This window comes from Xiphias gladius, chromosome 8, assembly GCF_016859285.1.
Source record: "Xiphias gladius isolate SHS-SW01 ecotype Sanya breed wild chromosome 8, ASM1685928v1, whole genome shotgun sequence".
Lineage (NCBI taxonomy): Eukaryota > Metazoa > Chordata > Actinopteri > Istiophoriformes > Xiphiidae > Xiphias > Xiphias gladius.
In genome coordinates, this window is record NC_053407.1 from 14,322,138 (window position 1) to 14,343,649 (window position 21,512).

General features: G+C 42.5%; 1 protein-coding gene across 2 annotated transcripts in view; it reads left to right on the forward strand.

Annotated features, from left to right (window-relative positions):
• The window catches only part of wwox (WW domain containing oxidoreductase), a 131,053-nt gene that overhangs the window by 45,990 nt on the left and 63,551 nt on the right, over positions 1 to 21,512 (forward strand). The window lies entirely within an intron of this gene.

Here is a 21,512-nt window from a genome sequence, read left to right on the forward strand (position 1 = left end):
TACAGTAAATGTACTGCGCAAACTCAAGTCTCTTCTCCTGCGCGGTCATTTACTCTAAATTACTATGATAATAGGCTCTCTGTCAAATATGTTTTTACCATACCCAGTTCCCATCATGAGAACCTATTACCAGATATTTTCAGATGCATTATCTTAAGTTCTGAGTCATAATAGCAGACTGACTCAGCCTTGTTTTGCAAAGACCTGTCTGAGAGCAGATATACATTAAAAACATAATGTCCTCACAAGCTGTCTTTGAGAGAGACAAAGATGAGACCAGGTGCTGCACTGCAGGGACCTGTGGTTTTTATCTGTATGCAAGTTAATTTTGATGCAACAAAAAAACTGCATGGTCATTATGGTGATGGTCCATGCTGTGTTTTTGGGTCAACAGATCCTGGTATGGTCTCCCTTGGCAAACTGAATCCCAGGTTATGGTCTTGTGACATGGAATGTCAGTCTGTGGTGGGGAAGGAGCTGAAGCTGGTGCCGGAGATACAGCTGTATCAGATACATGTAGTTGGGCTCACCTCTACACACAGCACTGACTCTGGAACCAAACTACTGCATAGGGCCTGTAGCCCTGGTAGAGCAGCATTGCTTTGGAGTTTTCCTCACAGTTTGAGAATGTTCCCTCTACGTGTCTGTGTTTTGCAGACAGGGAGGCCATGACTGTCTTTTATGCCTATACACCAAACAGTACTTGTGGTCACAGGCAGGGAGTTGTATCAGCTGATTGCAGCAGTGTGTCTTGCTCAAGTTGCTCTCAGCAGGGAGGAGAACTGTTAACCATAACTTTGGATATTGTCGGTTGGTGGAAGAGACACTTTGAGAAACTCAAACCCAATAGACACAACCTCTTTAGAGGATGCAGAGCCTCTCCCATCTTGCTGGTGGAATGGCCTGAATGTTGTGCCCCAGTTACTGGTCAGCTCATTTAGAAAGGAGGGTATGACTGATTCACTGGTGGTTGCCTATTCGGTCAACATGTTATTGATGGACTTACATCAAAAAAGGGGGTTTCTTGTGGGGGTTACAGTGGGAATACAGGATGCCAAGGCCATTGCTATTTTGTGGATAGAATTTCGAGGTGCAGCTGAGGAGTGGAGTGTATCATCTTTGGTAATTCACAATTGCATCTCTTTTTGCTTTTTGCTGGTAATGTCATCTCTGTTGGCTTCATTAGACTGTGACTTCCAGGGCAAGCTGGTGATTTGCAAAAATGTCTATTGTACCTCAGTTGTCTCAGCCTGAGCATTTTCACCAAATTTGGATATGCATCAACTGAAATTAATGAAGCATTTTTAACTCCATACAAAAGTTGTGTTATACAGTGTTTGTATTCGAGTTATGTCCAACACATTTATGTATTGCTGTCAATGAGATCTGATGATATCATAAAATATAAGCAGACTTATTGTTTTAAGTTTCCACTCAATGTGTCCAGCTGTGGCAATAACCTCTGTAGTACAGCCCAGAGTGGCAGCCGTTGTGTGTATGAGGATACATCTGCAGGTGGGTGAACAATAAACGACTACATGTATACCTACAACTGTATGTATGTGTGAGAAAGTGTTCATACCACTTGTGTGTGCTTATGAGGTGATGTTAGGTGCCTGAGGTTAATGTCTTCACAGACTTTGGATGTGAATGATAAAACCCAGCACTGTGATTTGTCTTTGTCTGTATTGTGTCCTCTGTTCTGTAAGGGCAATGGATAGCAGCACTCTACCCTTTGGGCTCCATAGCCAACTAATATATGCTTTAGTTTGACTATTACATCTTTCCACTAGCCACCCTTCATTGTTTATCAATTTAGTGTTTGCACTGAAGGGAAAAATGTGATGTGTTGAAAGGCAGCGTGGTGGAATTTTAGTGAAGCGTTATTCTGATCCATCATGTTTGACAGACACAAGGCCTCAAGCCGTCATTTGTCTCTACTCTTTCTGCAATGGGATGAGAAATGAGAGGAACTGCTCCTCAGCACCTTTCACAAAATGCCATGCTGAACACAAAATTTGTTAAACATGCTTTTTAATCAAATAATAGTGGAAGTGTAACCTAGAGTGGTTGACACTTCTGTGTTCTTTGTGTGTCTCAGGGAAGGGTGTTAACGTTTTGGATGTTAGCGTACAGATGCAATTAGCAGAGCGGTTTCTCTTCCAGAATAGGGCAATGGCTTTACTACACGTGGTTAATTAAATGTAGTATAGATGTTAGTAAATATTAAAGGACAAAGGTAGAGCTAGTAATTAAATTCTGGTGTGCTGACACAGCGATTAGCTAACACTCATGTCTGATAAAGGCCACACAGAGACACACAGCCTTACACACAGACACTCAGATACAGAGGCACACCCTTAAGCTGAGCATTTGCTCTTATTTAAATCTGGGGTTGATAAGGCCCCTGAAAGTGTATCCTCTTTAAAATCCCACTCCTCACTCCTTCTGCCCCCACATTAAGGGCTTAATAAAACAGTGATATTATTTCAGTTATTGGTTGCAGGGATATGAAGATGGTATCGCTTTAATTGCTTGCGTACGCTTGCGGGATCCATGGAGATTGTTCTGGGATGCAAACATAAGCAGAATGTCGACTCCAAAAAACAATCAAAAAGCCCCGTGTGTGTTCTTGCACAAATAACCATCCACTCATTTAAAACACAGGTTTGATTTATAGGAGCACAGGTGGAGTGATATACAGTTGCCCTGCACGGGTAGACACACACACACACACACACACACACACACACACACACACACACACACACACACACACACACACACACACACACACACACACACACACACACACACACACACACACACACAAATGGACATGAACACACATGAATTGACAACATGGAGACTACTGAAACACCTGGCACCACGTGTTCCTAAATCTTTAATTTGATTGTTGTAGTAAAGTCAAGGAAATGTCATGTCAGGTCATAAGCTCTGTTTTTGGTCATCCAATCCTGTTCATGCCTTCCTCCCTCATTAATTGTGCTTCATGCTCTCTTATTTTATCAGCACTTCACTTTTACACTTCACTTTTATCTTTTGATACTTTATTTTGTTCTTTTATTACCAAAATATATTGTGACTCCCTATATTTTGCATTCTTTGTTGTGGAATTTTTCTTAAGGGAAAGAAAGTTCTCTATTAGCAGGGTGCACAGCCCACTCTGCTATTGATGTAGAGAGCTGATTCCATTTTGCTGAGTTGAGAAAGGCATCTATAAAGAGCCATGACATTTTAATCAGCCAAACTATCTCTCACTAACATCATGTTCTCCTCCCCGTGCCTTGATCTAGTTATCACAGATTGTGCGACCAGGCCTGTAACTCCTGTTTCTTTAATTCAGCGTGTTTAGAGTGGGAGTTTTCCCTGTGTCCTTTGGTGTGATTATCAGTGTTGAATGATCTGGCCTGCAGTGGTGTGTGTGTGTGCGTGTGTGCGTGCGAGCGAGCGAGTGAGTGAGTGTGAGAAACTAAGAGAGAGCGAGTAAGGCAAAAGACAGCCGTTATCATAGTTCTGCAATTTAGTTGCAGCAATTTAATGCTCAAAATTAGATTGACACAGATTTTGATTGATTTATTTGATGTGGGATAGTGACATTTTTAGGCCTTTCTAGACCATGTATATGCTGTAAAAGTTATTAGACAATACACTTTGAACCAAAACTCCAGCTGGGCACACATTTAAAAAGCACATAATGAATTTCAGTGACTGTTGCAGTTATTAGTTGGGCTTTAACCTTTGTGAAGTTGTCACCGTTTTGTCACGCTGTAACGCTGACCCTGTGACATTTTGTTGACTGACTGATTGCTCCCTCAAGATCAGTGTACCCTCAGGCTCTGAGCAGCTGGGCTCAGCCTATACTCATCCAATCTATACCTTAACTATAGGCACAGACAGTGCTGAGCTGCATGGAGATCAGTGTGGGCAGTGGCTACACTACCTCATCATCCACTATAATGGATAGAGAGAGGGGAGGGCTGTGTTACGGGAACAGGCCTAAGAGGCTCCGCTGGTCCAATCAGACACTGCAGTCCCCCCGGGGGCTGGTTTCATCAGCGCTCTCGCCTTGTCCCATGCTTCTTAGCGTTTTAGCATGATTATTTTACCCAGGATCCTGCCTCGGGCACCAGGCCACCTTTTTACATATGCACAAGCTGAACTTTTGACCAGGCACCAGCAGTCACGGCTGTATGAGAGAAATGGATGTTCAGTCAGGAGTAGTGGGACTGCTAGTGCCTCCTCTGCTGAGTCCTGCCTGCTGCGACCAGGAGCTCTCTGCTGTTCCTTCGGGGTTAACCCCAGAGACAGGTCCTGCGACGAAGACATCAGCATTACCATATAACAGACGTACAGGAGGGTGGGCAGGGTGGGGAGGTTGGAGCTGCATGTGAGCGCAACTGCCACTTTTAGTTCAGTCTGCTTTATCAGTTTCTCTCCTGCAGACAGACGTAAGGTCAGGTGCTCTATCTGCTATTTGCTGTAGCACAAAGTTGCAGTGGCTCTGCTGCATACTCAGGCAACCTGTGTGTGTGTGCGTCGGTGTTGTGTGTGTGGTGCTCAACCATGTGGAAAGAAAGAGGAGCAGAGGTCCCAGGTCTCCCTGCCAGCCCCCCTTCTCCTCTGTGGGGTTAGATGAGCTGCCAGACCCTTGTAATAGAGTCCTCTTGGATGATTAGGATCTACAGGGGGGGTATCAGCTCCATCCTGACTGAGGTGTCTCCTCAGTGGTGTAGACAGAGTATTACATGTTATGCCAATGGGTATGAGATTCACAAATACAGTGGACCTCTGATGATGCACAGATTTCCTTTAGACGCCATGTTGTAGATCATTTTTGAGGAACTAGATATAATGAATGTGATATATCTTCCAGATATTCCCTGTTGTGCGGCTGCACTATGGGGGAGAGAGAGAGAGAGAGAGAGAGAGAGAGAGAGACATAGGCAGACGTGTTGGTGTGGGGATGGATAAAAGCATACAATCCCATTTGGCTGTATTGACATGTGTGTTCCTGCCCAATCCTGTTACTAGGATTATTGTCCATGGAGATACCATTTCATTAAAAAAAAACCCCCACACACACAGATGCCCAGACACTCACACACAAACACACACAGTGGGTGAACAGAGATGGCCTGAGGCTTGGTTATGTGGTCCATTGCACAAGGAAACTGTGTAAATGGTTTATTGTGGATGAGTTGATGTGATGGAGAGCGTGTCTGGATCAATAAAGAACCAATCAAATGCTGACAGTCTGCTACTGTATGCAGTCGGTCATTCACCCCTCCTGCCTGTCTTCAGTAATACAACATGAGTGTGAAGGAGGCAAGGACAATATCCCTGTTGAAAGCGGAAGAAGTTAAGCAAAAAATTTTAAGAATCAAACAATTTAATGCCACAAAATAGTGTCTTGTCCATAATGTTCCTTTTTCTATATTTTTTTTGTACAGTGTATGTTAGTATTGCCTTACCTCTTTAATAAGATATCTTTCTGTGATAGGCTGATTTTTGTTTGTGAGGAAACATTACTTAAAGGCCTTAAACTACATCCTCCCTGCTTCTCCAGCTCCACACACCTCAGGGGAGGCCATTAGGACATCTCCCCAGCCATGGCTGTCTGAGTCTGGGCTGAGTCTGAGTTCGGGCTGGGCTAAATTACCCCAGAGCCACAGGTCAGAGCCAGCTAGAACCTCATTGTCAAGGGAGCCTCTCTCTAATAGAAGGGATCAGAACAGGCCAAAGAGCCAGAAACAGACTTGGCCAGAGAGACATCCTTACTCACTTACCCCCACTCCACCACACGCCTCCTTCACCCTCTGACTCTTTTACCTTCAGAACTCCAGAGTTTTTACTCCTGTGAACCACAGAGAGGAGAAAGATGTAGCCTAACACCCCTTCCTCAACAGTCCACTTCTACTGCTTTCCTGCCGCTGACACCCCCCCCCCAACTTGTCACACACAAACTCACACACACACACACACACACACACACACACACACACACACACACACACACACACACACACACACACACACACACACACCACTCCCTCCCCTCTTTGTTGTGACATGGAGCTGATGGACTATTTTTCAAATTGATTTCAAAAATGTACATAAGCAGCCGATCCCCTAGCCCAGATTACCTATTGATTTTTAATATGAAAAGCTCATTATATAAGCAGGAACTGCAACACAAAAAGCTAGCCAACCTTTGCATAAATCCTTTAATTGAATTTCCAGAGCCTGTGGTTCTACATTTTTTAATTAAATCCATTTCTTTTTTTAAGGGTTGCTGTGTAATTTGCATGCTGTGAAGTGGGTGCTGTCCCAGATAAAGTGCCATTGATCCTTATTAAGGCTCACCTCTGGGCTCGCTGAAAACCAACCGCAGAAATTAAATGTGCTCATGGTGCATACACTTATTGCCCGCATGATAGGATTAGAGGCAGAGGGAGAGAGAGAGAGAGAGAGAGAGAGAGGGAGTGAGATAGAGATGGAGAGAGAAGGAGTGATGGGGTAAGAGGTGGGGAGAGAAAGGGGGGGGGGTTATTATTAATAGTTGTTCATATTAATGTAATATTTCACCTTTCCTCCTCTGGGATGAAATAGTGAAGAGCTTGTTTATACATACAGCCTAGTCTGGGTGTTATTTGGGTTTCTCATCAAACAGACACTGGCCCAGTCTGTTGGTCTGTCCGGGGCTGCCGTGATTTCACAGTTTGAAGGTAGCGTTCAAATCTGTTACCACATTCACAGACGTGGCCGCAGTTCATTTGTGTGTGTTTCCCTTGTTAAACGGGTTTGCAGAAAAAACATGCACCTCTTTATACATATATTTTTGCTCTTGATAGTGCTCCCGTGTAAATCACTCATCTCATATCTTTCATTGATCCTTAGGAGGCCATGATTATTAGGAGGACATGGTCTGCAATCTTTCTAAGTAGAAAGTGTTTACCTATTTAGAGATTAAATGATACTTAGTTTTCTTGTCCTTACCCTACTTAGCATCAGGTAACAGAGTGTGCGTGCGTGTGTGTGTATGTGAAAGTGCAGTTGTGTGTGAGCGATGATTTTTATCCTGCATTTGTGCTCTGTGATAGCTGGTACAGCAGGCCTCTCCTTTCTTGTCTTTCTGTGTGGCTATATGCAGACGGTGGAGTAAATCAATAGGGATTAACCTGTGACCCCAGCCACATACTTATAGCCCAGTCCTCACTGCTCACACATCTCTCATCAGTTTCACTTAAACACTGCACCTCACTCAATAAGGCACCGCACGCTAATTCATTTCAAAGATGGAGAGGCCCCTATCACAGACCTCTCTTGCCATGCGCGCGTGCACACACAAAGACAAACACACGTACGCACGCACACACACACACACACACACACACACTCACAATTATAGACACTAAACAAAAAGTAAGGATGAGATAAAATTGTATGGCCACAGCATCACAGACTCATCACCAGATTTTCCATGTTAGTGAACATACATAGAACACACACAGTGAGAGAATGGGATTAGGGCGGCAACTAATGATTTTTTTGATTATTGATTAAAATGCTGATTATTTTCTTAGTTAATGAATTAATCATTTTGTTTAAGTGTAAATGAGTAGTTTCCAGTGACTAGGGTGAAGTCTTCAATATCTGGTTTTGTCCAACCAACAGTCAAAAACTCAAGGATATTCAGTTTGCTATCATACAAGAGCAAGAAAACCATCTAATATTTACATCTGAGAAGCTGGAAGCAGTGTTGTTTTTTTGTTTTTTTGTCGTTTATGCTTATGCTAAAAATACCTAAATACTTAATTCGTTATCAGAATTAGTGGTTGATTCATTTTCTGTCAATTAGTTAATTTTGATTTATTGACTAATAAATGAGATGGAAAAAAAATAAAAACAATTTAACCCCATTGCTGTAAACACTTGGTTCATCTGATTTCCAAATTGCACAGGCTTTGAGAAATCCCTCTAAGGCATTGCCTCCGCCTGAATACCGTACAGGTTAAAGGATTGTGTTGCTAACAGCACTGAAAACTTACATTTAAAAAAATTTTCAGCAGCTTGTCTTTTCAGGAAGCCCCTGTTACCCTGGAAAATTAACCAAACACATTCTGTTTTTTTACATTTCAACCATACAAAGCAACATGGGGAAATAAAACTATCTACACTGCCAGAAACTTCGAGAGGTTAGTGACAACATTTTTTGTTGTGATTTGACCTGAACCTTTAAAAGCCGAGAACTTTTAACAGCTTTTTGCTTTTCACTGAAATCTCTGTTCTTCTTCTGGATGAAAATGGCTGTCCCACAAGAAATGTCAGTGGGTGAAATTTTAGTTTAGTCTGTAAAAGTTCCTCCATTGTGGGGGATGTCAGGGTTTCTCTTATGCACAAACACACACACTTGCATTTTCTTGTTTTCCCTGTCTTCCTCTTGAAATATTGACATCAGCTGACTGATTGGTCTGAAATGTCTCTATCTTTTGTGGACATGTCCATGTGAAAATGTGTGTGTGTGTGTGTGTGTGTGTGTGTGTGTGTGTGTGTGTGTGTGTGTGTGTGTGTGTGTGTGTGTGTGTGTGTGTGTGTGTGTGTGTGTGTGTTTGTGTGTGGCGCTCACGTGTGTGTGTGTGTGTATGTTGAGCGATGCAGTGTCAGCAGTATGTGCTGCAAGTATTGACCCAGGCCTGTCCTCTGCTCTGACTGGCTCTTGTCCCTAACTTGTCATCTCTCTCTCTCTCTCTCTCTCTCTCTCTCTCTCTCATAGTGGATCTCTTGGTTGATCTCCTTTGTGAGCTGATCAATGTTTTTCCACCTTTAAATATTCATAAACAAAACAACAAAAAAATCTGTTTCTCTAATTCTGCTCGCTATGTCCTTCATTTAACCAATTTAAGTGTTAGTTTTGTGTTTCTTTCATTATAGCATCATTCTGCATTACATACTTTGTATTAAAACACATTCATCTGATAGGGGTCACGGATATGATTGACCTCAGTAATGTACTAGTACTAGCACTAGTACCTGAGAGCTCAGAAATGCTTTTAACCCACATACAGTTTCACATAATGCTCATCACTGAGTGATGGCGGAAGGTCAAATCACACACAGAGGAGGATGCCTTTTCTCCTGGGACGACCCTAAACACTGTATGAAGAATGTCTCACTTCTCTTTCCCCCGATTGTATAAACGGACAGATGGTTATTTCTGTTATTTGTTCTCAACATTCACCTTTTTTGCATGATAAAGAAAAACACCCCATCACTTACATCACGTTCTCTTTAACCCTGTCTTATTGTGCGTGTCTCTCTCTATCAGGTGGGTAGGAACACACCGTAGCTACTTGCTGAGGTGTGTGAGGGTGCTGGCCAGAAAACAAAAGGCTTTGATTTCCCTCATTTCGTTTCATAATCCAATCAATCAGACTAAAATAGCTTGGTTCCTTCTCTGTCCTCCCCTAACCAACCATCCATACATATTTACACACACACACACACACACACACACACACACACACACACACACACACACACACACACACACACACACGCACACACAAACATGCAAAGTGCCTCCTAAATGCATGTGGAGCAAGTCATTCCAGTAGTGGGGACCCCCCTTGGGGTTAGACCACTCTGTGTGTTATTGATTGCATTGCTGTTGCATGTTGTGCTCAATCATGTGTTCCATGCGTCTAGCGCTGTCTTCTCCCACCTGGCCCATTAGATTAGGCTAATGCATTCAACCATTGATTAGTCATTACACTCAGACCTGATCAGCCAATTGCCTTCCTGGTTTGACTCTACTTGACCCGTGAACCCCTGGCTCTCGTGTCATCCTGCCACCTCTAACACGTTAAAAACACACATGTACCTTACAGCTCTATCTGATAAGTATCATGTTGGGGTAATATATCAGGTGCAGGCTCAGCCTGTATGATGTTCGATACTGAGAGGATTTCCACGCATTTCCTAATCATATGCAACAGAGAGCTATAGATTGTATCATCGAGCATAGAACTGTTGTACCTGCCACTGATCTCAAAATTGACCACGAATGAGCTTGTTGATCGGAGCGCATAAGAGCTCTATACAGAAGTCACAGTGAAACATGATGTATGAGATGTTTTTGTGTGTTTCCATTTCTTTCTCCACCCACTGTTCTTCCATGCCCAGCTTCCATAAACTTGTCCCCTGTGGTGGTGCACTATACTGTAACTAAGTACTCATCTACTCACTTATTGTACTTAACTGCAATTTTAAGGTACTTGTACTTCAGGTGAGTATTTCTATCCTATGCTACTTTATACTTTATATAAAACAGAGGGAAATATTGTACTTTTTAGTTCACTACTTTTATCTTACAGCTACAGTTACTAGTTACTTTGCAGATGAAGATTTTACATACAAAAAAGCGACATCAGTTAAGGCAGTTCATCAGATTTCATGCTGCTCCCTCTGTCGCCACAAAAGGCTTTACACAACTTTTTACTGCGTATTACTCTCTAAGACGTGTAAATAGACTTTGATGTGTATCAGTAATAATCATCCTATGATATTACATGCAATGTTATAACAGTCACAGGGTCCATTCTGCTGCATAATGAGATTGTTTTTGCTTTTGATACTTAAAGTACATTTTACTGATATTATTTGTGTACTTTTACTAAAGTAAACTTCTGAATGTAAGACTTTTAATGTAATGGACTACGTTTTATATTGCATGCATTCCTCCACCACAGGTTCCATGTTCCTGTATGACTAAACCATCCAGGGTCAAGACTCTGACCTTGATGGTTGTGCTCTCCTCTCCCTCCACTCCCATCGTCCTTATTTGCTCTTTTCCTTCTTTTCCCCACTCTCCACAGTATTGAGTTAGTCTGTGAGGAATAGCTGTTTTAGAGACAGAACCATTGATAAGTGTGTGTGTGTGTGTGTGTGTGTGTGTGTGTGTGTGTGTGTGTGTGTGTGTGTGTGTGTGTGTGTGTGTGTGTGTGTGTGTGTGTGTGTGTGTGTGTGTGTGCACGCAGTTCGAAGCACAGAGTTGAGTGATTGGGGATAGATGTCCATATTGGATATGAGCTGGCTACTCCGTGGCTCTGCATTAAATTTGTATTGAATTGGAAATTAATGATTGGATAATTCTATTGATGTTTCTGGTATTGAACATATAAACAGAATGTTCTTTTGGAGCATTGTGTCACTGTTGCACCCTGTGGGGAGGGAGCGGTCCCAGTTGTGCTTAAGAAAGAATAAGTCCATGTTAGGTCCACAGTGTATTGAAAAAGAGAGCGAATAGATCAATGGGGTCTTGGCGCTCGAGACACACTTTAATTGTATTATTTTCTTTCAGATTTCTGCCCTCCCATATCCATCTCAACACAGCAGTGACAGATTTGATATGTATTGCCAACACTGTCGTGAAGACAGATTTGAATTTATTGAACAGTATCAAAAAGGAATGTATTCTGCTTTTATTAGTACACCCATATGGGTTGTAGTTGAAGTGTAGTGTTTGACAAAGGGACTTTTTTTTTTTTCTGTAAATTTTTTTGCAAGGCTCTGATGCCTTTCCGTGTACATTAAATCAATGCTGTACCACTGCTGCTTGGAAGTCTTACAGAATCAAACACGTACAACTTTCCCAAAGTGGAGATGGACTGTTTCTTTTACTGTGATTTGGATGGGCACAGATCAAAGAGATGAGAGATGGCGAGACTCTGAGTGGAGGAAACTTGTTTAATTAAAATGAAGCGATGAAGGGGGGATAGAGGGATGTTCTTTGATGCGTGTTCCGGATGCACCGTACACGTTGTGCAGTTATTACACACGATTTTTGTTTAAGAGGTTCCAGCCGAGGGTAGGACAGTAGGAGGTGTTGCAGATGCAGGGAAGGAGAGAAGGAAGGAGTGAACTTGATGAAGTTTCTGATTATCCCACCTCCTCTGGCACAGGGAAGAATTACTGAATGCCATTTGGGTCAGTGCTCTTAACGGAACTACATTTATGAAATACATCTCTCCTCCTCTTTTTCTCTCTTTCTGTCTCTCCCTCTCTGTAGCTCTCCCTTCTTCCCTCCCTCTCCTCTAATTGGAGATGCAATAAAGGTGTGTGGGGTCAGTGGTTCTTCAAGGTGAGGCCGCATGTGTGTCTCACTCTAATGTCCTCCTCTAGACACACGTGCAAACCAACAGAGTAGTCCCTGCCGCTCCAATCTCGCATTTTCTGCCTTGCTCACAAAAACCACAGGCCTAAAAGTGTCGTCTGCACCTCAAATAACTAAAGTTATTCTGCTCATCTATTCTGTGATGACTTTTCTTTCAATAATATATGGCTCTGTCAGTCTGTAGCTCCATGTTTCCTGCCCTGCCCTCGTCTCTCAACTCTGCTCCGTGTCCTTGTGCCAGCCTGTTAAGCCAGAGGGCACGCTGTGGGTGAATCAGAGACAGAGCTCTGCCAACACACCCAGCGGGAGAGGCCCTGCCAAGGGTGCCAAGGCCTCTCGAGAGAGAGGGGAAAAAAGGGAGGATGTTGGGGGTGTGGGAGGAGAAGATTTGATGTGTCAAGATGGAAGTGAATGAAAGAAGATGAAGAAAGAAATGCAAAACAACAACAAAACAACAGAGTTCTGATGTGAAGTTTGGAGGAGAATATAGAGTTTATATTACGAGAAGGAAAAGAGAATGATCATTTCTGTCATTCTTTCCCTGACTTTGTTGTTTTTTTTTTTTTTTTTAATGAGTTCACAAGTTCACAGTGAAGTACAAGCTCTTTGTCTGATGATCCCACTAACCCAGTACCATTTTAGGCCAGTAGGGGTCATTGTAGTTCAACTGACTGAGCGGAGAAAGCTGATCAGTGAATGTTGAAGCTGTGGGACGGAAACCTGCAGTCCATTTGTTCTTGAGTCACAACTCTGTTATCCCAGGCTTTTTTCATTCTGTTAAACTTTTTGATAATCGTAGGATGCATCTAATCACTGGTGACCTCTGCATGAGATTTCGGGTCATTTATGTAGACTTGATATACAGTGCCCCAGTCACTGAAGTCAGTACAGTGTTGCTAATGACACAAGGCTTACTGGGTCTTTGATGAAATCCTTTCCTTGTAATGTCTTAGCGCAAAGTATCCAAAGTTGGGGGATAAAGGTAAGGTTTGCATTTGTGAATGAACAACAAACCCCACCCTCTGCTTAACCTGCTGGTTGAACAGTTGCTGTAGTACTTGGTTTTGTAATTTAATGTCCAGGATGAAGAGGCCTTTGCCACGTCTTTGTCTCCAGGTATTGTTTGAGACACCATTGTTGAGGAAATAATTGCCGAGTCTGTTCTCTCTTAAAGGCTTCCTCTTTCACCAGGGCTGTTGGAGTGCTGAGGAGAGACAAGCTCTTTATTTCTCTCTACATGTCTATTCATGTTTTTTTCTTAGTTTTATTGCTTTATACAGTCACGCAACACACATCTCTGTTTGCAGAGACTGTTCGGATGTGTTGGGATGGATGTAGCTTTTTTTTGTGAACACTCAAAGACAAACTTATTATTTTGTTCAACATTTTGCAGAAGGTCAACAAAAATGACTGGGACCTTGAATGTTTTTGAGGTGTAATAAATTTATACATGTTTATGTTGAATCTCAACTCTCTACTCGTTTAAAACTCTTATTCTCCACCTTTAATTTGTTTATACAAATTAAGCATGCCACCGCTGCCATTGACCTCCAGTAGATGAATATTAGGTGAAGCAGCAGCCAAAATGTGAATAGCTGAGTTCAGGACAGCAACGATTTTAATGGCAGCGAGCAGCCATTAACAGTATATCTGAAAATAGACAGAGGATTTTCCATAGATCATTAATGACAGCAAATCTATCCCTCTTTCCCTCCCTCTATCCTTCGATATATGTCTCTTTTCTCCTCTTATTCCATTTATTTCACCCATGTCATTTCCTATTTGTGCACAGTGTATTTCAGTGTCATCTCACTGCTGGTTCATACACAGCTCCTTCAGAGAAAGAGGCCTTCCAGGGCTTCCTATTAAAATGCACCAGATATTTGAATAGAGCCCACTAATGTCTGTTTAGTATATAATCCACGTCCCCTCCTCCCATATTCCTTGTTATTCTAGTTTAGTGCTGTAATCAAGCAGGGCTTGCCAATAAAGTTTATTGTACGGAGCTAAGTGTCAATATCACACACACACCCAGGGCAGAGAGGTCCCTTTAATTAGAATAGGAGAGTGGGGAAGGTGTGTGTGTGTGTGTGTGTGTGTGTGTGTGTGTGTGTGTGTGTGTGTGTGTGTGTGTGTGTGTGTGTGTGTGTGTGTGTGTGTGTGTGTGTGTGTGTGTGTGTGTGTGTGTTTGTGCATGCATTTATATGTATTTTTGGATTTCTTTGTTGATTTTAACCCTCAGAGACTGTAAATGCCATTCAGTGTTAACTGCAGGCCTGTTCTTTGTAAAAATGACAATGTGCGTATGAATAAAAAATGTGATGCAGGAAAAAAAATCATAAACATGAAACCAACATCAAAAATTTCACTGCTTTTATGAACAAATCAATTCTAGCTTTGCATGACTATCGAACCTGGATGTTTTGAATCTGTGTTGAGACTGAACAAACAATAATCCCCACTATATGAAGTATTGATTAGACCTACTCCTTCTCTGTGTGGCTTTATTAAAGGTACAATTGTAAAGGTCTTTATGATGATGATATAAACTGACGGGAGAAAGCTTTCACAACTACCCTGTACCAGCTCCAGGTGAAAACATGCACTCTCTTTATACAGATGAGCACATTCAAGGTATTTATCAACCTTTTCTTTAGTCTTCTGTAGAATATTAGAATGAAAAATGTTGACATTTTCAGCAGCCATATAATTCAGTGTAATTTTTTAAAATTCAGGAGTAGAAGCCAGTTTTCATTTTTCTCTCTGCCTCTATCTATCTTTCTCCAGCCTTATCTATTTTCCTATTAGGCCACTTACAAACAGCCCGGTTAATATGTAGAATCAAATTACTGATATGAATTCTTTGATAAAAGACTATTTGAGCAAGGGCAAAATTGAAAACACCTCCCACTCCTAAACACAGAGTCCCGCGGTGGTGAGGGGCAGGCTCGCAGCCTCAATCAAATAGTAAAACACAAAACCATTTCCCATTACAATGCAAAGAGATTAAAGACAGATTAAACATACTGTATGGAAGCCGGGGCCTGTGCCAACCACTGATCGCTGTGTGCTCTGACGGGCAGAGGAGAGGAGAAGACGAGGAGCTGATGAGACAGGAGAGGGGAGAAAAGGAGAGGAGAAGAGAGGAGAAGAGAGAAGGGAGGAGAGGGGTAAATGCACGGTGTGGTGAGGGAGAGCAGATGGAGGAGTAATTTGCGTGGGATGTGGTAGATGGGGGAAACATGGCTGTGTGTCAGTGCTGAGCGATGCCTCCCGTTCTGAAAGAAATCAATTTAGGGCGGGACGGGGACGCTGTGCATACAATAATTGAATATTACTGCTTACTATCTCCTCCACATGCAACTACTCTACTCTGCACCGCGAACTGTATGGAGAAGTGAATCACGCGGCGGAGCGGGAGATAGGGGTTAGGGCAAAATATTGAAGAGGTTCAAGTACTGTACAGATAATAAATTGATACTCCAAATAATCTCTTCAAGTTAGTACATGATTGAGAAGCGGAACTGCATCAGAGTGTGTGCACGTGTGTGTGTTTGTAGCTGTCTTTCAGATACTCTGACTGCCAGCTCTTCTCCTCTCTCATGCTGTCCATCTGTCTGTCTTGTCTGTCTGTGTGAATCTGGACCCTGACCTATCAGATCTGTCAGTTCCGTCTGGGCCACATGGCATGATCAATAATCACAACTGTTAATCAATGAGCTTTTAAATAAGCATCGACCCTGCTTACAAGGTTAGCCCTGTTTATTGGTTTACATTAGGCTAAGTAACACGATTAGCTGGTCATAAGAGCAGATATGTCTTCAGAGGATCAAAAGAATCATGCGAGCTCTCATTTTCTCATTGAGGAAAAACACACCCATAAAGTACATGTTGGCCTATATCTAACACAGACAACAGTAGAATAGTCTGAGTGTTTTTAGTGGAACGTCATTTTCTGGTTTGCATAATTTGTTTTTCTGCATTGTCGCTCACTGTCTGCTAAATTGCTCTGCATTTGATATATTGATTTGGTTGAAAGCCCTGTAGAAAGTCTGTTTGGCACCAAATGCGTTTGGAAAGGATGCACTTGTTTCTATGTTTTCACTTTTTGGACTTTTAAAAAAAAACCCCCCCAAAAAAAACCAAATAACTGAGCAGAACATACAAATCCACCTGTGATTAAATGGCAGTTAAATTGAAGTTTTCCATTACTGCAGCTCACGATTAGTCTCAAATTGATTAAATCAAATTTAATTCAATCTTTAATTTGAGTCTTATTTCCACATGGTTCCTCTGTACAAACCCTCATTAATTCTTTGAAATGATATCAGACTGCTCTGTTATACTATCATTTAATCATCCCTGAACATAATAATCATTCATATATCATAACGGATTATCAGGAAACATTTAATTAGGATAATTACTCATTAATCCACCAAAGGAGCTTTTTTGGAAGGTGCCTCGCAGATTGTTTGCGCAGTTTGTGTGCGGATGAGTGTGTGCACGTGTTTCGTCTATGTGTGTATTTTTTGTGTACATATGCATGCAGCCTGGTCTCAGTAATATTAGTCACTGTCTGATTTACTGTAGTGAGGTTGCCATAGCAGGCTGGGATCCACTACATTTGTCTCCATTTCCTAATGGTATTTCAACAGCTCCTCCACCATTGGCCGTTTCTCATTTTAATGACTGGAGAAATGACTGTGCCTGTATTTATGCACATGTATGTTTTTTTTTTTTTTTTTCTGTCAGTAGGCTACAGAGATAGAGCTTGACTACCTGTTCTGCTGTTTGTAAAGACAAAACAACAACAACAATATTTCTTGGCTTGAGTGGGAGCTCTGATTGATTTGGTAGCCACTGCAAGCTATTGAAGTGACTACTGTTCCACTGCTACTGTTTGACGTGATTGACATTGGGTTTCTCTTCTACCCTGCTCACACAGATGACCCCCTCCACCCCTTGCACACATACAAACGCACAGTCAAACACAGAAATGGTTTCTACAAGATCTGAAAATTACAAGAGGGGCTTTTAATCAATCTGAAATGCAGCTCGGAGAGGTGAGTGATGGCAGGAGAGGAGGAAAAGGAGTTATTACTCCTTTTCAATCTTTATCTTTCTTTCTCTATCTCCTTCTTTTTCTCCCTCCGTCTCTCTTTCTTCCTCACTTTGCTTTCGGTCCATCCCCTGTGATTCGAGTCACAGACTATTTAAACAAGCCCTCTCCTCACTTCCCTCTCTTTCTTTTTTTCCCCTCCCTCCTAGTGCTACATGTTTGACTATTAGCTGACATGCACACAGGGAGCATCGCTCATCCCCCCAATTTCTCCTCCTCTTGCCTCGCTCCCACCCCTCTGCTTTCTTCCTCCTTCTCACTTCTTTCTCCTGCTCCATGTGTAACTATTAGCAGACATGCTCTCAGGGAGTCTGATGAATTTTTTAGCAGCCGCGGGGGGGGGGGCTCCAATCCTCCAGTCAGTTTTTTCCCTTCACACAACTAAGGCTGTTGTAGCCCAGTCGACTGGTCGATTGGTTGGTCAATATGCTCTTATCCAACCAAATTCTCATTAGTCAGACAATCACCAGTGTTACTTTCATAAGAAGAAACGCGCTACTTCAATAGTCTTCCATGATTAATTCATTATACACTGTGGTGGTGGGAGGCACAGACTACTTGTGAAAACAGGGTGGTCGGGGGGGGGCTCATAACTTTGAACTAGCCCAACCTAATCGAGACTGGAGTCGGCTCCACACCATGTCCAGTGTCAAAGAAGTCGTCAGTGTGGCTGCCTTTTGTTAAAACAGATGACCAAAAACTAAACCGAGTGAAAACTTTGCAAACAGCAGTTTGCATATCACAGCTCAACAGCCACTGTGGCATGTCGTCTAAAAGAGGTAGGCTAGCTTGTCTGTGTTGGGATGCTCTGTAAGCTTTTGTGTTTAACGCTTGAGGCTTTGAGTGTATTCTCCACAATAGTTCTTGTGCTGGGATCACCAGTTGATAAAATGTAGTTTTTTTCTGGGAAATAATTTGAATATGGACGGGTGCAGGCTGGTTGGTTTTGAGTCTGTTGTTATCAGTTCAGTATAAAATAATTAGGTTAAAATCATATGCTGCAAATACTAGCTTTTTAAGTTTATTTATAATTCTAAGGCTAACAAGACTACCAGGTAGAGTGCACTCGGTGCACTGTGGCTGATTTAGTTAATCTAGAGATAGCGTGCAGATTGTTTTTCCCCCATTGAGACCAATCAATTGATTGAAGAGCAGGTACGATTTCAGTTAAATTAAGATTTACTTTGGTTGACTACAGCCGTACACACAACTTTACATTGGCTCTAGGTTTCTGCACCGCACTTGAGCACACTCTGACATTATACTCTGCTTTGTTTGGTTTGTCAGGGCTGGATTAGACTAGAAGCAGTGAAGGGCTGGACAAGGAACACTGGGATTGATTGAACTGAAGCTGGACTGTGTAATACATGTGGTGCACGACAGAAGCATTTTTGCAACCTTTTTAACGCCTTAATGTGAAAGACTGAATATCCTAATTTTAGAATAAAAGCAGGGTTAAAGGTCATCACAGAATTTTTTTCGAAGTGATTTCCCTTTTCTTAGTACATAGGCTTTTGGCGGTATTGTGAAGGAAAATTATAGTAAGACTTTGCTTGCGGCTTTTTGTATGAGGTGAGTGTAGGAATAAAGACCAAGTTTTGCAGGAGCGAGAAAGTGCTCTTTCCAAAGCACACTTTCTATCCCCCAACAAAATAGACACTTATTCTGTATTTTACGTAAAACCTTACCTGTTAACATCTGTTAAAAAATAATCAGAGTTTCTATCTTCTTTTCCTCCATTTTATTATGTTATACTGTTCTCCTTTTTCGTTTTTTAGATGTTTGTTTTACATATTTCTTATTTATTGCCATGAGGTGAAATGTGTTCTACAAAAGAAGGATGGATAATTAGTTAGATTATAGTCTTATGTCTTATATTTGTGAGTTGCTGGTTCTAAAGCTCTGTAAATCTCAGGCAGTTGTATTAGATTATGCTTTTATAAATGCAATGCCAAAGTTTAGTGGTAGATGCCACAATGTGTGACCATTGTGTGTATGAGCATCCCACACTGGTACTGATCTCTTCTGTAGACCTTAATCATAGTCAGTGACTTTTTTTTCCTCTGTTTTATATCATTGTAAACTGAATATCTTTGGGTTCTAAACTCTATGGACAAAACAAGGCATTTGAAGATGTCCTCTTGGACCGGGGAAACTGGAATGGGCATTCTTCACTATTTTATGACATTTTATAGATCAGTTGTTTAAGCAGCTACTTGAGAAAAAAATTGGCAGATTAATCGATATTCAGAATTATCGTCAGTTGCAGCCCTATTCTACAGCTGGTTTCACTGCATTTATAGGAAGATTTGAACTAGTTGTGAGAGGCCAGTGGAGTAGACACCCCTGTCTTTGTAACACATCTCTTACCAAAGCAACACACACCTGCACTCCCGTCCCTGAACTCTCTGCCATGTCCAGCTGACTGTGCACACAACTGGCCGCATGACTGGCAAGAACATTACACTGGTTTGTAAACAGATACTCACTCCCAGAGTGTGTGATGTTATTTGACTGTAGTGGACCTATCTGGCACCTCATGTGTCCTGTACATCCAGACTGTTGCTGAGTTTAGTTTTTGGAAAGCACACTTCTGCTGCTGTATATTAAGTAAAACTTACTTAACACAGTCCTACAGTATCTCCTTGTACCTGCCTTATCTTTTTTGCTTGTCTTTCTCACTGCTTCACTTCCCTTTCCTCCTTTCTCACCTCCTGTGTCTTTTCTCTCTGTGTGGTACAGCACACACTGTGTATGTGGATGCTTTTACAGTGTGTGTGGCTGTGCGTGCACGCTAATCTTTAGATGAGGGGCTGGTGGTTAAATCATGATGCATAGTCCAGGGCTGCTCTGGCCACTGTCATTAATCAGTACAGGGGCGGGGGACGTATCTGCTTTTTATCCATCTCTTAAATCAGTCACTGCAGCTATCGGCAGCCCTCCCTCCTCTCACCCGTCCTCCCCTCCATCTCCTCCCTCCCCCCAGCCCCCCTCCCCCCACCGGCCGCTGATTGAAGTGGCATTGTTTGGGAGACAAGCGGCGCTCAATCAATAGGCAGTCTCACTAAATTACCGTTTGCATGAAAAATGAAGAGTCGCCCGGCCTGACTCCATTCAGCTGGGGATGTGCTGTGGTCCATGTGTGCTGTGTGCAGATTGGTGAAAGAGATAGAACTGTGTATGGGATGAACCCTAGGGAAGAAAGGAGTGCGTGTGTATGTGTTTGTCAGGGGACAGAGAAGACAAAGTGGGCAGGTAATAGAAGCAGGATGTGCGTCTCTCTTTGCTGCTTTTTAAAATCTTTGGGAGACCACCTACAGCTGCACAGGGATGCAGAAGACACGGGAGCTCAGTTTCCTGGTCGTGTATTGATCATGGCTTGTTAAGGACTTCTGCTGTGGGCTGACACTGTGACCCTCACCCTTCCCCTTCACCCTTCAACTTTACCTTTCACCCTCACCCCTGACTGACCTGCTCTGTGTACTTCTTCATTTATATCCGACCTCTCTGCCACTCTGCTGAGAGGAATCCAACGGTAGATCTTTCTGGATTTTTGGGTGTGGGCTTGAACACATGTAGAGATCTATGGTCAAAAGAAAGGAACTTTCCTGGCGAGCAGTGTGTGTGTTGGTGTGTAGCTTTGGATGGTCGTGGTAGGTTGGAGTGAGGTCTCAGCCTCTCTGCCTGTTTGTGCTCTGCCCTGACCTCTGGCTATTAATCATCTCTAGATCTGTGTTTACCCTCAGTTCAGCTCTCCAGCACACATGCACCTAGAGGGGCAATTAGAGAAGAACTGCCGCCCCAGCGCGGAGGATTGCCCTCCTCTCCCAGTTACAAACACACACACACACACACACACACACACACACACACACACACACACACACACACACACACACACACACACACACACACACACACACACACACACAAAGTGAGTCTATGAGAAGCAGGACCTAGCCTCACCCAGAGAGCCAGCTATAATGTTTTTATTTACTTTAAAAGCATCCTGCTGTTAATACAAGTGGCATATCACAGTGCTGCCATTATATTTGTATGGGAGAGAGTTTGCGCATCTCTTTGTTCAAGCGTCCTATGTGTGTGTGTGCGTGTGAGTGCGTATGCGTACATGTGCGTGTATGTCTCCCACCCCCACGGGGCATACCAAACATGCATTAGTATAAGCTGCGCAGG